Consider the following 9,940-nt stretch of genomic DNA (forward strand, 5'->3'; position numbering starts at 1 on the left):
ATGGAGCTCCACGGCGAACGCGTGTCCGGCCCCACAGCTTCGTCGTCTTCTGGAGACTGCTCGCAGGTCACGGTGTCCAGGGAGCTGCTGACCGCGGGGAGCGAGGGTTCGAGAGGTGAGCGGCGGCGGAGACAGGGCTGGGCTGGCGGGGCCGGGACGCTGCGGGGGAACTGGGGACTAGCAGAGCCCAGGATGCTGCGGGGGGACCGGGGACGGGCAGAGCCCAGGACGCTGCGGGGGGACCAGGGACTAGCCGGGCCCAGGACGCTGCGGGGGGACCGGGGACTGGCAGAGCCCAGGATGCTGCGGGGGGACCAGGGACTGGCAGAGCCCAGGACGCTGGGGGGGGACCGGGGACTGGCAGAGCCCAGGACGCTGCGGGGGAGCCGGGGGCTAGCAGAGCCCGGGATGCTGAGGGGGGGACCGGGGACTAGCAGAGCCCAGGACGCTGCAGGGAGACCGGGGACTAGCAGAGCCCAGGACGCTGCAGGGAGACCGGGGACTGGCAGAGCCCAGGACGCTGCGGGGGGGACCGGGGACGCTGCGGGGGGACCGGAGACTAGCAAGCCCAGGATGCTGCGGGGGGACCGGGGACTGGCAGAGCCCAGGACGCTGCGGGGAGACCGGGGACTAGCAGAGCCCAGGACGCTGCAGGGAGACCGGGGACTAGCAGAGCCCAGGACGCTGCAGGGAGACCGGGGACTGGCAGAGCCCAGGACGCTGCGGGGGGGACCGGGGACGCTGCGGGGGGACCGGGGACTAGCAAGCCCAGGACGCTGCGGGGGGACCGGGGACTGGCAGAGCCCAGGACGCTGCGGGGAGACAGGGGACTAGCAGAGCCCAGGACGCTGCGGGTGGACCGGGGACTAGCCGGGCCTAGGAAGCTGCGGGGGGACCGGGGACTAGCAGAGCCCAGGACGCTGCGGGGGGGACCAGGGACTGGCTGAGCCCAGGACGCTGTGGGGGGCACCGGCGACGTTGCGGGGGGGGGGGAACTGGGAGCTAGCAGAGCCAAGGACTCTGCGGGGGGACGGGGGCTCGCAGAGCCTGGGACGCTGCGGGGGGTGGGGGGCGGAACCTGGCTGGGGTACCGGGGACGCTGCAGAGCTCAGGTGGCTTCGGTGGGGGGGCAGGGCGGGAAGCTGAGGAGCCCGGGAAGCTGTGGGGGACCGGGGATGCTGCAGGGTCGAGCACATTGGTGGTGGTGGGGAATACCGCGAAGCTTGGACGCGGGGGGTCGAGGATATGACTGTGCCTGCCTGAGGCGGGGCAGTTCTTAGGGAACTCTACAGGGAGGACCGGGACTGGCCCGCCCGGGATGGTAGGTAACAGATGAATACGATTTTTAATAATTTTTGCCTTAGGCACTCACTTCCTTAGTGTCACCTTGGTGGAAGGAGACTTGTGTGCGGGCAATCCACTCAGCATTTCAGATAGTGTGATACAGAAGAGAAAAGCGTGGGAGAAAGAGGCAGGCGGATCTCCTGAGTTCGAGGCCAGGACAGCCAGAGTTATATAATACAGTGACACCCTGTCTCGAAAACAAAAAGAAAATTTGTAGGTTGAAATCCTTACTCAGTGGGGCTTTTGTGAAAGTTGCTTTCTCTGGTCCTCTGTTTCCACATTTTGATTCAAACAGGTGAGACTGCCCATAGAATTTCAATGAATAGAATGCATAAAAGTTCTTGGGCCTGCTTACTAAGTATCGTGGACATGATTTAAGAATCCAGTGTATCTGAAGGAGTTCCAATACCGATTGCTAAAGCTTGTGTAGTGGCAGTGTCAGGAATTTACAAACTCAGGCCTCACCGCATCCCCGACGCCTGCGGAGGTATCCTGATGACCCCGTTCTATGATGAAACTGGCATGGTGTTACACAGATAACTGGACACTGGCAGGAAAGCAGCAAAGCTGGATATTGACTCCAAGCTCTGGCTTTCCTCCGAACTTGACACTAATCAAACCGCTAGGCTTTCAGGAGAGTTCGGAGGCTCTTGGGTCATCTCTGCATTGGGAGTGACAGGCTTTTTGATTTAGAAAGTGAAGAGATTTTCTGTGTGTGAAAAGAAGAGTGGGCAAAGGCTTGAGTTGTCAGTGTCCTGTTCCAAAGCTCTCTGGGTAAGCGGGACAGGTGCGAGCAAGCACAAAATTCTCCAGGGGTGTTTTTGTTTAGATTGACGCTTTCTCGCAGACAAGTATGTTCTGTAAAAGAAGAAACGTGCTCAGTGTGGTTCAGTTTGCCCAGTTCTGCATAGCTTGTAACTTTTTGGTTCTATTTTGTGATCACAGGTATGTAGAGGGGAAGCCGTTCTCTCAGTCCATGTGGTTAGTGGGTGGAACTAAGGTCTTCAGGTTTGGGAGGCAAGCCCCTGAGTCCGTTGAGCCCTCTTTGTTGGCCCAATTTCTGACTTTTTTTTTGAGACAGGATTTTTCCGTGTAGTCCTAGCTGTTCTGGAACTTGTTCTGTAAACCAGGCTGTTGTTGAGCTCAGAAATCGCCTGCCTCTGCCTATTAAAGGCACGTGTCATCACCTCTTGCCATTTCTGACTTTAAACTCTGTGAGACTATCATTGCAGGTCCACGTTCTGTTAACTTCATTATTTAAACTTTTTATTTATTTAATGCCTGGTGCCTGAAGAAGTCCCACAGTGTCTGATCCTTTGGAACTGGAGTTACAGACGAATATGAGCCACCATGTGGGTGCTGGGAATCAAACCCTGGTGTTCTGCAAGAGCAGCTGCTGTGAGACATTTTATTTACTATGTGGCCCTGGCTGGCCTGGAGCTCAGAGACCCACCTGCCTGTCTTCTGAGTGCCAGAATTAAAGATCTGCTCCACAGTGCCAGCTTATTAGTATTACTACTATTATTTATTATATTCCCCCCCCCAGGGTTTCTCTGTGTAGCTTTGCACCTTTCCTGGAACTCACTCTGTAGTCCAGGCTGGCTTCGGACTTGCAGAGATCCGCCTGGCTCTGCCTCCCTGAGTGCTGGGATTAAAGGCATGAGCCACCACCGCCCCGGCTTACTATTATTAATCTAGAAGGTGGAATCAGATGTACATTTGTTACAGATGAGTGATGGAGATGAGTGAGACGGACTGAACAGAGGAGGGGAGATGGTTGTACATGAAGAATCAAAATGTTGTAGAAGAGTGTTTGCTCCTTCTCCCTCAAGGTATTGAATGGTCCAGACTGAAGACAGTCACAGGAGCTGTTGCTGATGTCCCCCTCTCACTGTTCTGCAGGGCTGAGGGTCATCCCAGCACTGAGTTGCAGTGTATTTATGATGTAAATTGTGTGTGTGTTTTCAAGTATCTGGGACCAATTGCTCATCAGCTCTAAGCCTCATTCCAAGAAGACTTCTGCTCTTCAAACAGGATGCAGAGGAGCCCTTGTAAGTACTACCTTTCCACTCTAGGGGGCGCTCCTCCAATTTCGGCTAATTAGTCCTTTATTTGATGGAATAGTCTGTCTTCATGGCTTATATCAAACTGTAGAGTCAAATACAGCAAGTCTAATATTGTGTAAGTCATTGTCTGAAGAAATAGGATTTTTCGTCTTGATCCCCTGCCTGCACTTTTTTCAGAATACATTTTTTTTTTCTTTAAACCGAAAATAATGTTGCTGGCTGAGTGAGATGTCCCACATCTGCAGTTGGAAGGCTGAGGCTGGAGAATTGCAACATGTTGGAGATCAGCTTGGGCAGTTATCAAGACTTCACGTGTTTGAAAAAAGCATTTATTGTTCATGTTTTGGAATATTAAGTTTGGTTATGGAGAACACCACTATTGGTTAACTGTTGTACAAGTCTATGTAGCATAGAAGTGGCCTCAGAATTGAAGCATTCCCTCCTAAATTAAAACATTTCCTTAAATAGTGTAAAGAGACTTTTAAGATAACAAAGGAAACTGGGCAATGGTGGTGCACGCCTTTAACCTCAGCACTTAGGGGATAGAGGCAGGCAGATCTCTTGAGTTTGAGGGCAGCCTGGACTACAGATAGAGTTCCAGGCCAACCAGGGCTACTCAAAGAAACCCTGTCTTGAAAAAAACAAAAGAAAAAAAAAGGATATAGACAGTAAACAAGCTTCTGGAAGTAAATTTGCAGGAATCCCAAGACCCCTTCCCTAAGGATTACATCCACAGTAATAGTTAGTGAAGCCTAGCTGCTTGTGACTCCTGCAGGGAGCTGCAGGGAGGCAGCTTTTATGAGTTGTCACTCTTGTTGCTCTGAGTAAGCCCAGTAAACTCACTGGCTCACTACGTTGCTTTTTGGGGGGAATCTTTGCTTTAGTCTGTTGTTAGAGCCCTGTCTAGGGTGAACACATGTTAGTTCATGTCTTCTAAAGGCTAAACTAGAACTCACTATGTAGCTCAGGCTGGCCTTGAACTCATTGTGACCCTGCTGCCTCAGCCTCTTGAGTTGTGGGATTGCAAGCATCAGTTGTACCCCTCACAGCTTTATATGGTAAATCTTGTTAACAATACAAACTAACAGAGCCAGCCCCCTTCATTAATCACACGATAATATTGCTGAATTGCACGCTGATAAATGTGCTCCTCGTTGAGACTGTCGAAATAGCCTTCATAAAGTCATCAGTGTCTGTGTAAAGGCCCTTCCCCTTTATTTTCAGAAGTCCAGTCAAGATCTTTCTGTCTCTGCCTTCCCAGTGCTCGATGCAGTAATGTGCCTTGTTTTTTGGTGGTGGTGTTACAACTTGAACTTAGAACTTTCGCCAGGCTATGCACGCACTCTCGTGCTGAGCTGTATTCCCAGCCATTTCTGTATTTCTTTTGTTTTTCAAGACTAAGTTTCTCTGTGTAGCTTTGGCTGATCTGGAACTTCTGTAGACCAGGCTGGTCTCAAACTCACAGAGACCTGCCTGCCTCTGCCTCCCAAGTGTTGGGATTAAAGGCGTGTGCAGCCATTGTCCAGGAGAATTTTTCTGTTTTGAGACAGGGTCTCTCTTAAGTTGCTTAGGCTGGCCCCAAACTCCCCCTGTAGCCCAGGCAGGCCACGAAGTTGAGATCTTGCCTTGTACCAAGTAGCTGTGATGTATGTGCTTTCACTAAAAGGCCTAGCTATTTATGTATTTATCTGTTTGTTTTAGAGGCAGGGTCTCACATAGTCTAGGTTGGTCTCAAACTTCACTGTGTATCTGAGAGTGATCCTGCCTCCAGATTTTCCCACCTCTCCCAATTCTAGGATTACAGTTACTGCTGCCACGCCTAGCTTTAGTTACTCTTTTTTTCTCTGCTCCTGGACAGTCTCCCCGTGCTTATCCCTGGCTGGTCTAGGACATTCTGTATAGATCATGCTAGCCTCTAACACACAGATACTCGTGTTTCTGCCTACACTGGTGTGTGCCACCACACCTGGCAGTTATTTACTCTAGGAGACTGCTCAGGCTAAGAGTGCTTGTTAAGAAAACACGAACAGAATTCAAACCCTTAGAACCCACTTCATGTGGCCACGCTATAACCCCTATGGTGTTGGGGGCAGAGACTCTGTTAAAGGACTTTTAAATTGACCTCTGAAACTTTTCAAGCCAGTCCTCCATCATCTGCATTGCTCTCTCAGCGTTCTTCCAGACTCCCACAGAACAGGTCGCCAAACTTTGAATACTTAATGGTTTTAACAGCCCAGAGTTCCAAAGTTTTTCCACAATCCTAAAAACGCATGGTGTGGTCTGTCACAGCAATACCTCACTATTGTGGTACCAGTTTCTGTTCTAGTTAGGGTTTCTGTTGCTGTGGTAGAACACCATGACCACAGCAACTTGGGGAGGAAAGGTTTATTTGGCTTACACTTCCGTATTACTGTTCATTGCTGAGGGAAGTCAGGGCAGGAACCTGGAGGCAGGAGCTGATACAGAGGCCGTGGAGGGGTGTTGTTTACTGGCTTGCTCATCCTGCTTTCTTACAGAACCCAGGATGGCACCATCCACATGGGCTGGGCCCTCCCCCACTGATCACTCACTGAGAAAATGTCCTGCAGCCGGGTCTTGCAGAGGCATTTTCTCAGTTGAGGGTCCCTCCTCTCAGATGACTAGCTGGCGTGGAGTTGACTAAACTAGCCAGGATGGTGGTGAAATTGGATGCATTAAATAGAATTCTGAATTGCAAATTGAGTGAAAGCTCAGATTGCCTAAAGAGAAAACCAGGAAAACTTGGCTCATTTTTGGGATGACAGAACCCAGTCAGAAACTGCAAGTTCATCTGGATCCAGATGCCTGCAGTCCTCACCTGCGGCCTGTCTCTCAGCTCTGCTTTCTTGGTGTTGGAGTGATCTAAAGATGGCTATTCCACAGCTGTGGAGAGTTGGCTGCTTTATGAGACGTTCCAGACCCACATTCATCACTTACTTGGTTTTTTTCTCTTTCGCTCCCAAGTTGACCACTTCCTGGCTTGGCTAGAACACCCTGTTAGCTTAAGCCACAAGGCAGATTCTGGTGGGCATGACTACAGAATACATAGGCTTGTTCAGGATAAGAGAGACAGTAATGACCCAAGCTCAAAAAGAAGGGCAGGGCACGGTCTGTGCAGGATGATGGGAAGTTGGAAGCCAGTTGTGAATTAGCCTGGGCTACATAGCAAGCCTGTTTCCAAAAAGAAGATGGCTGGTGTTGACACTTGCAGGTGAAGGTGGGTAGATGTTGGGCAGGTGACACACCTTCCAGGTAACTGAAATAGTAAAAAGTAGAAGTGGGACCCCATTAGTAACCTTGACAGCCTTACTGTAAAGACCATTAGGTCATTCTGCCTTTTTTTTCCCAGTCACCTTGTTGAATGCCAGCCTTGTAGAATTTTATACTTTTCAGGATGGAAGAGAAACACAAAACATTTGAGTAATAATTGCTGAATTGTGTGATCTTTTTGCTTTGGGAGTTTCAAATAGAGACTGAGAGTATAACTGATTGGCAGAGCCCCTGGCCTAGCAAAAGTAAGGCCCTGGTTCAATCCCCAGCAATCTCCCCTTACCCCCCCCCCCCACCACCTAAGGCAGTTGAGAAGCAAACGGATGTTAAGAGTTGATGGATTGGTCTGGAGAGATGGCTCAGTGGTTAAGAGCACTGACTGCTCTTCCAGAGGACCGAGGTTCATTTCCCAGCACCCACATGGCAGCTCACAGCTGTCTGTAACTCCAAGATCTGACACCCTCACATAGACGTATCTGGAGGCAAAACACCAGTGCAAATAAAATAAAAATAAATTATTAAAAAAGTGGGTGGATTTATTGTTGCTCTGCTCTGAAGTGTTCGACTGGGAGTTGTGGAGTCTGGGATTTACTAACACGTCTGCATGCTGTGTTTGTGCTCCACAGTGTTAGACCAGGTTCAGGCCTTCCTCCCACAGATGGCCCAGGCAAATGAAAAGCTATGAAAGGAAATGGCGGCTGCTCCAGCTGATTGCTTCAATATTGAGAATATTGATGGGACATCCGGAAACATCATACAGATGGTAACTGTGCCCTATTTCTGTTTCATGGGATGGAGTTAGTGTGCTTGTCACCAAAACGGGAAAGAGTGATACTTCGTAATTTTGTTCTAAAATAAAATATTATTTTAAAGTTTGTGAACACCTTCACACAGGCAAGATGGTGGAATGTACTTGGGAGTTGCACAGTCATGTTACCCTGTTACTTGCACAGTCACATTACTGTGTTACTTGCTGTTCAGTGCTGAGCACAGCTGTTGACGTTAACAAAGAAGCAGGGCTTTGTACAGTGACGGCCACTAACCCTTTTTTAAGGGAAGGGCTATATATTTGGCTCAGAGTTCAAGGGGACCATTTTTTTCATGGTGGGAAGTTGTGCGTGAGGCTCCGTCTGGTGGCAGAAGCTCGTGGCATGCTACAATTTCATTTTCTATTCAATACTTTTTCCCTCTTTTTGTCACTTTGAAAGTATAGAAACCATTCTTAGTTGAAGAGCTGAACAAAATTAGGTAGCAGGCAGGATTTAGCCTGCTGGTTATAATTTGCTGGCCCTTGCTCAGAAATGTAAATCCCATTAAGGCAAGAGTTGTGGAGTGTTTTTGAGGGAGTGGGTTGGGGGGCAGCCCTTACCTGTGGCCCAGGTTGGCCTCATTGTCAGTCCTGCTTATCCCCACTGCTGGGGTTACAGGTTGGGATTGTAGATGTGTCACTTAAGTCTGAAGTGTCCAGTGTCGTGCCTGACTCCAGGCCAGTGGTTCTCAACCTGTGGGTCTCGACCTGCCTATTGGAAAACACAGATACTACATTATGATTGTAACAGCAAAATTCCATTTATGAAGTAGCAGTGAAAATAGTTTCCTGTCTGGGGGTCACTACAGCATGAAGAACTGTGTTAAAGGGTCACAGCATTAGGAAGGTTGAGAACCACTGCTGTAGTCCATTTTTGAGAGAATGCTGTTGGCTGTGTACTAGGCAAGAGGAGCCTCCTTTTGTTTTTTACTTTCATGTGTGTTGGTGTTTCACCTGCATGTATGTCTGTGTGAGGGTGTCATATCCTCTGGAGTTACAGGCAGATTTGAGCCACTGTGTGGTTGCTAGGAATTGAACCCAGGTCCTCTGAAAGAGCAGCCAGTAAACTTAACTGCTGAGTCATCTCTCCTGCCCAGGGAAAGCATTTTTAAAGGCATAAGTAAAATCAATCTTTCAAACTTCTCTTACGATGTATTCTGGCACCTGAGAACATGGACGTGCCATTTATAATTAAGCACACAGCCCAATCTGCGCTCTAGAATTTATAATGGATATTGATAGCTTCCTCTGCTGCTTTTATTTAAGAATTACTATTTTTTGTGTGCACGTCAGTGTGTCCAGCACCTATGTGGGTGGGTGCCCGTGGGGGCCAGCAGAACCAGAAGAACGTTAGATTTCCTGAAGCTGGAGTTGAGGTGTTAGGAGCCACTTGGTTGGTCATGGGTGCTGGGAACTGAACTGGGGTCCTGTGGACAAGCACCTCGACCCGCCGAGCCTTCCCTGGGGCCAGCTGTACTCCTTTATCTTTTCTGGTTTCTTGAGACAGGGTTTCTCTGTGCAGTTTTGGTGCCTGGCCTGGATCTCGCTCTGTAGACCAGGCTGGCCTCGAACTCACAGAGCTCGGCCTGCCTCTGCCTCCTGAGTGCTGGGATTAGGGTGTGTGCCACCACCGCCCGGCACTAGCTGTTGCTTTACTACAACATGTTACAGAACTGCCCTGAAGTAGATTTCTCAACCTGACACTTCTTACAGGATGTGGCCTTATTTGAGATGAACCGGTCAGATTCAAAAGAAGAGGACAGCTCAGAAGAGAGCTCACAGGATGGCTCTGAGGACAGCTCAGAGTCTGAAGATGAAGACTGCATCCCCTCCGAAGTCACCATAGACACCATAAAGCTTCCGAATGCAGAAGGTGGCAGAGGCAAGATTGAAGTTTTAGACAGTCCGGCAAGTAAAAAAAAGAAGCAGTGAGATAGGCCAGTGAAAAGAGGCAGGTCCTCCCTACCTGCGACTGGGGGAAGGTGGTTCTGGGGTGATGGGTCCAGGGTCCCTGTGATGCTCTTTCAGTGTCCAAAAGAAAAATTTGCAAGTCTGGGTGTGTTCTAAATAGGAAGTGTTCCGATCTTGACTACAGAGAGGGCAGCGCCCTTGAGTACTGAGAAGGGAAATAGGGAAGAAATAACTTTTGATTGGTTGGTTACATGAGGCATTTGCCTAAGTTGACATGGTCTGAACAGTGTGGCCTGTGACTCAGAGAAGCCCATCTACACTAAAATCTGGCTACTAGTTAGAACATTCCCGCTTCCAAATTGAGGGTTTTGGTTTTGATTTGTTTCTGTACCAAGGCAGATTGTAGTTTGTTATATAGGAACTGGGATTAGAGACCAGCCCAGGATAATGGCCCCTGCCATTTAAGGTATGATGGTGGCTAGATTTTGTTTGTTTTGTTTTTGTTTTTGTTTTTCGAGACAGG

At 49.3% G+C, this 9,940-nt stretch overlaps 1 pseudogene; it reads left to right on the plus strand.

The window, feature by feature from the left end:
* Positions 1 to 9,703, plus strand: LOC131901234 (NOP protein chaperone 1-like; annotated as a pseudogene).
* Positions 9,704 to 9,940: the final 237 nt, after the last annotated feature.

This window comes from Peromyscus eremicus, unplaced genomic scaffold (genome assembly GCF_949786415.1).
Source record: "Peromyscus eremicus unplaced genomic scaffold, PerEre_H2_v1 PerEre#2#unplaced_58, whole genome shotgun sequence".
Taxonomy (NCBI): domain Eukaryota; kingdom Metazoa; phylum Chordata; class Mammalia; order Rodentia; family Cricetidae; genus Peromyscus; species Peromyscus eremicus.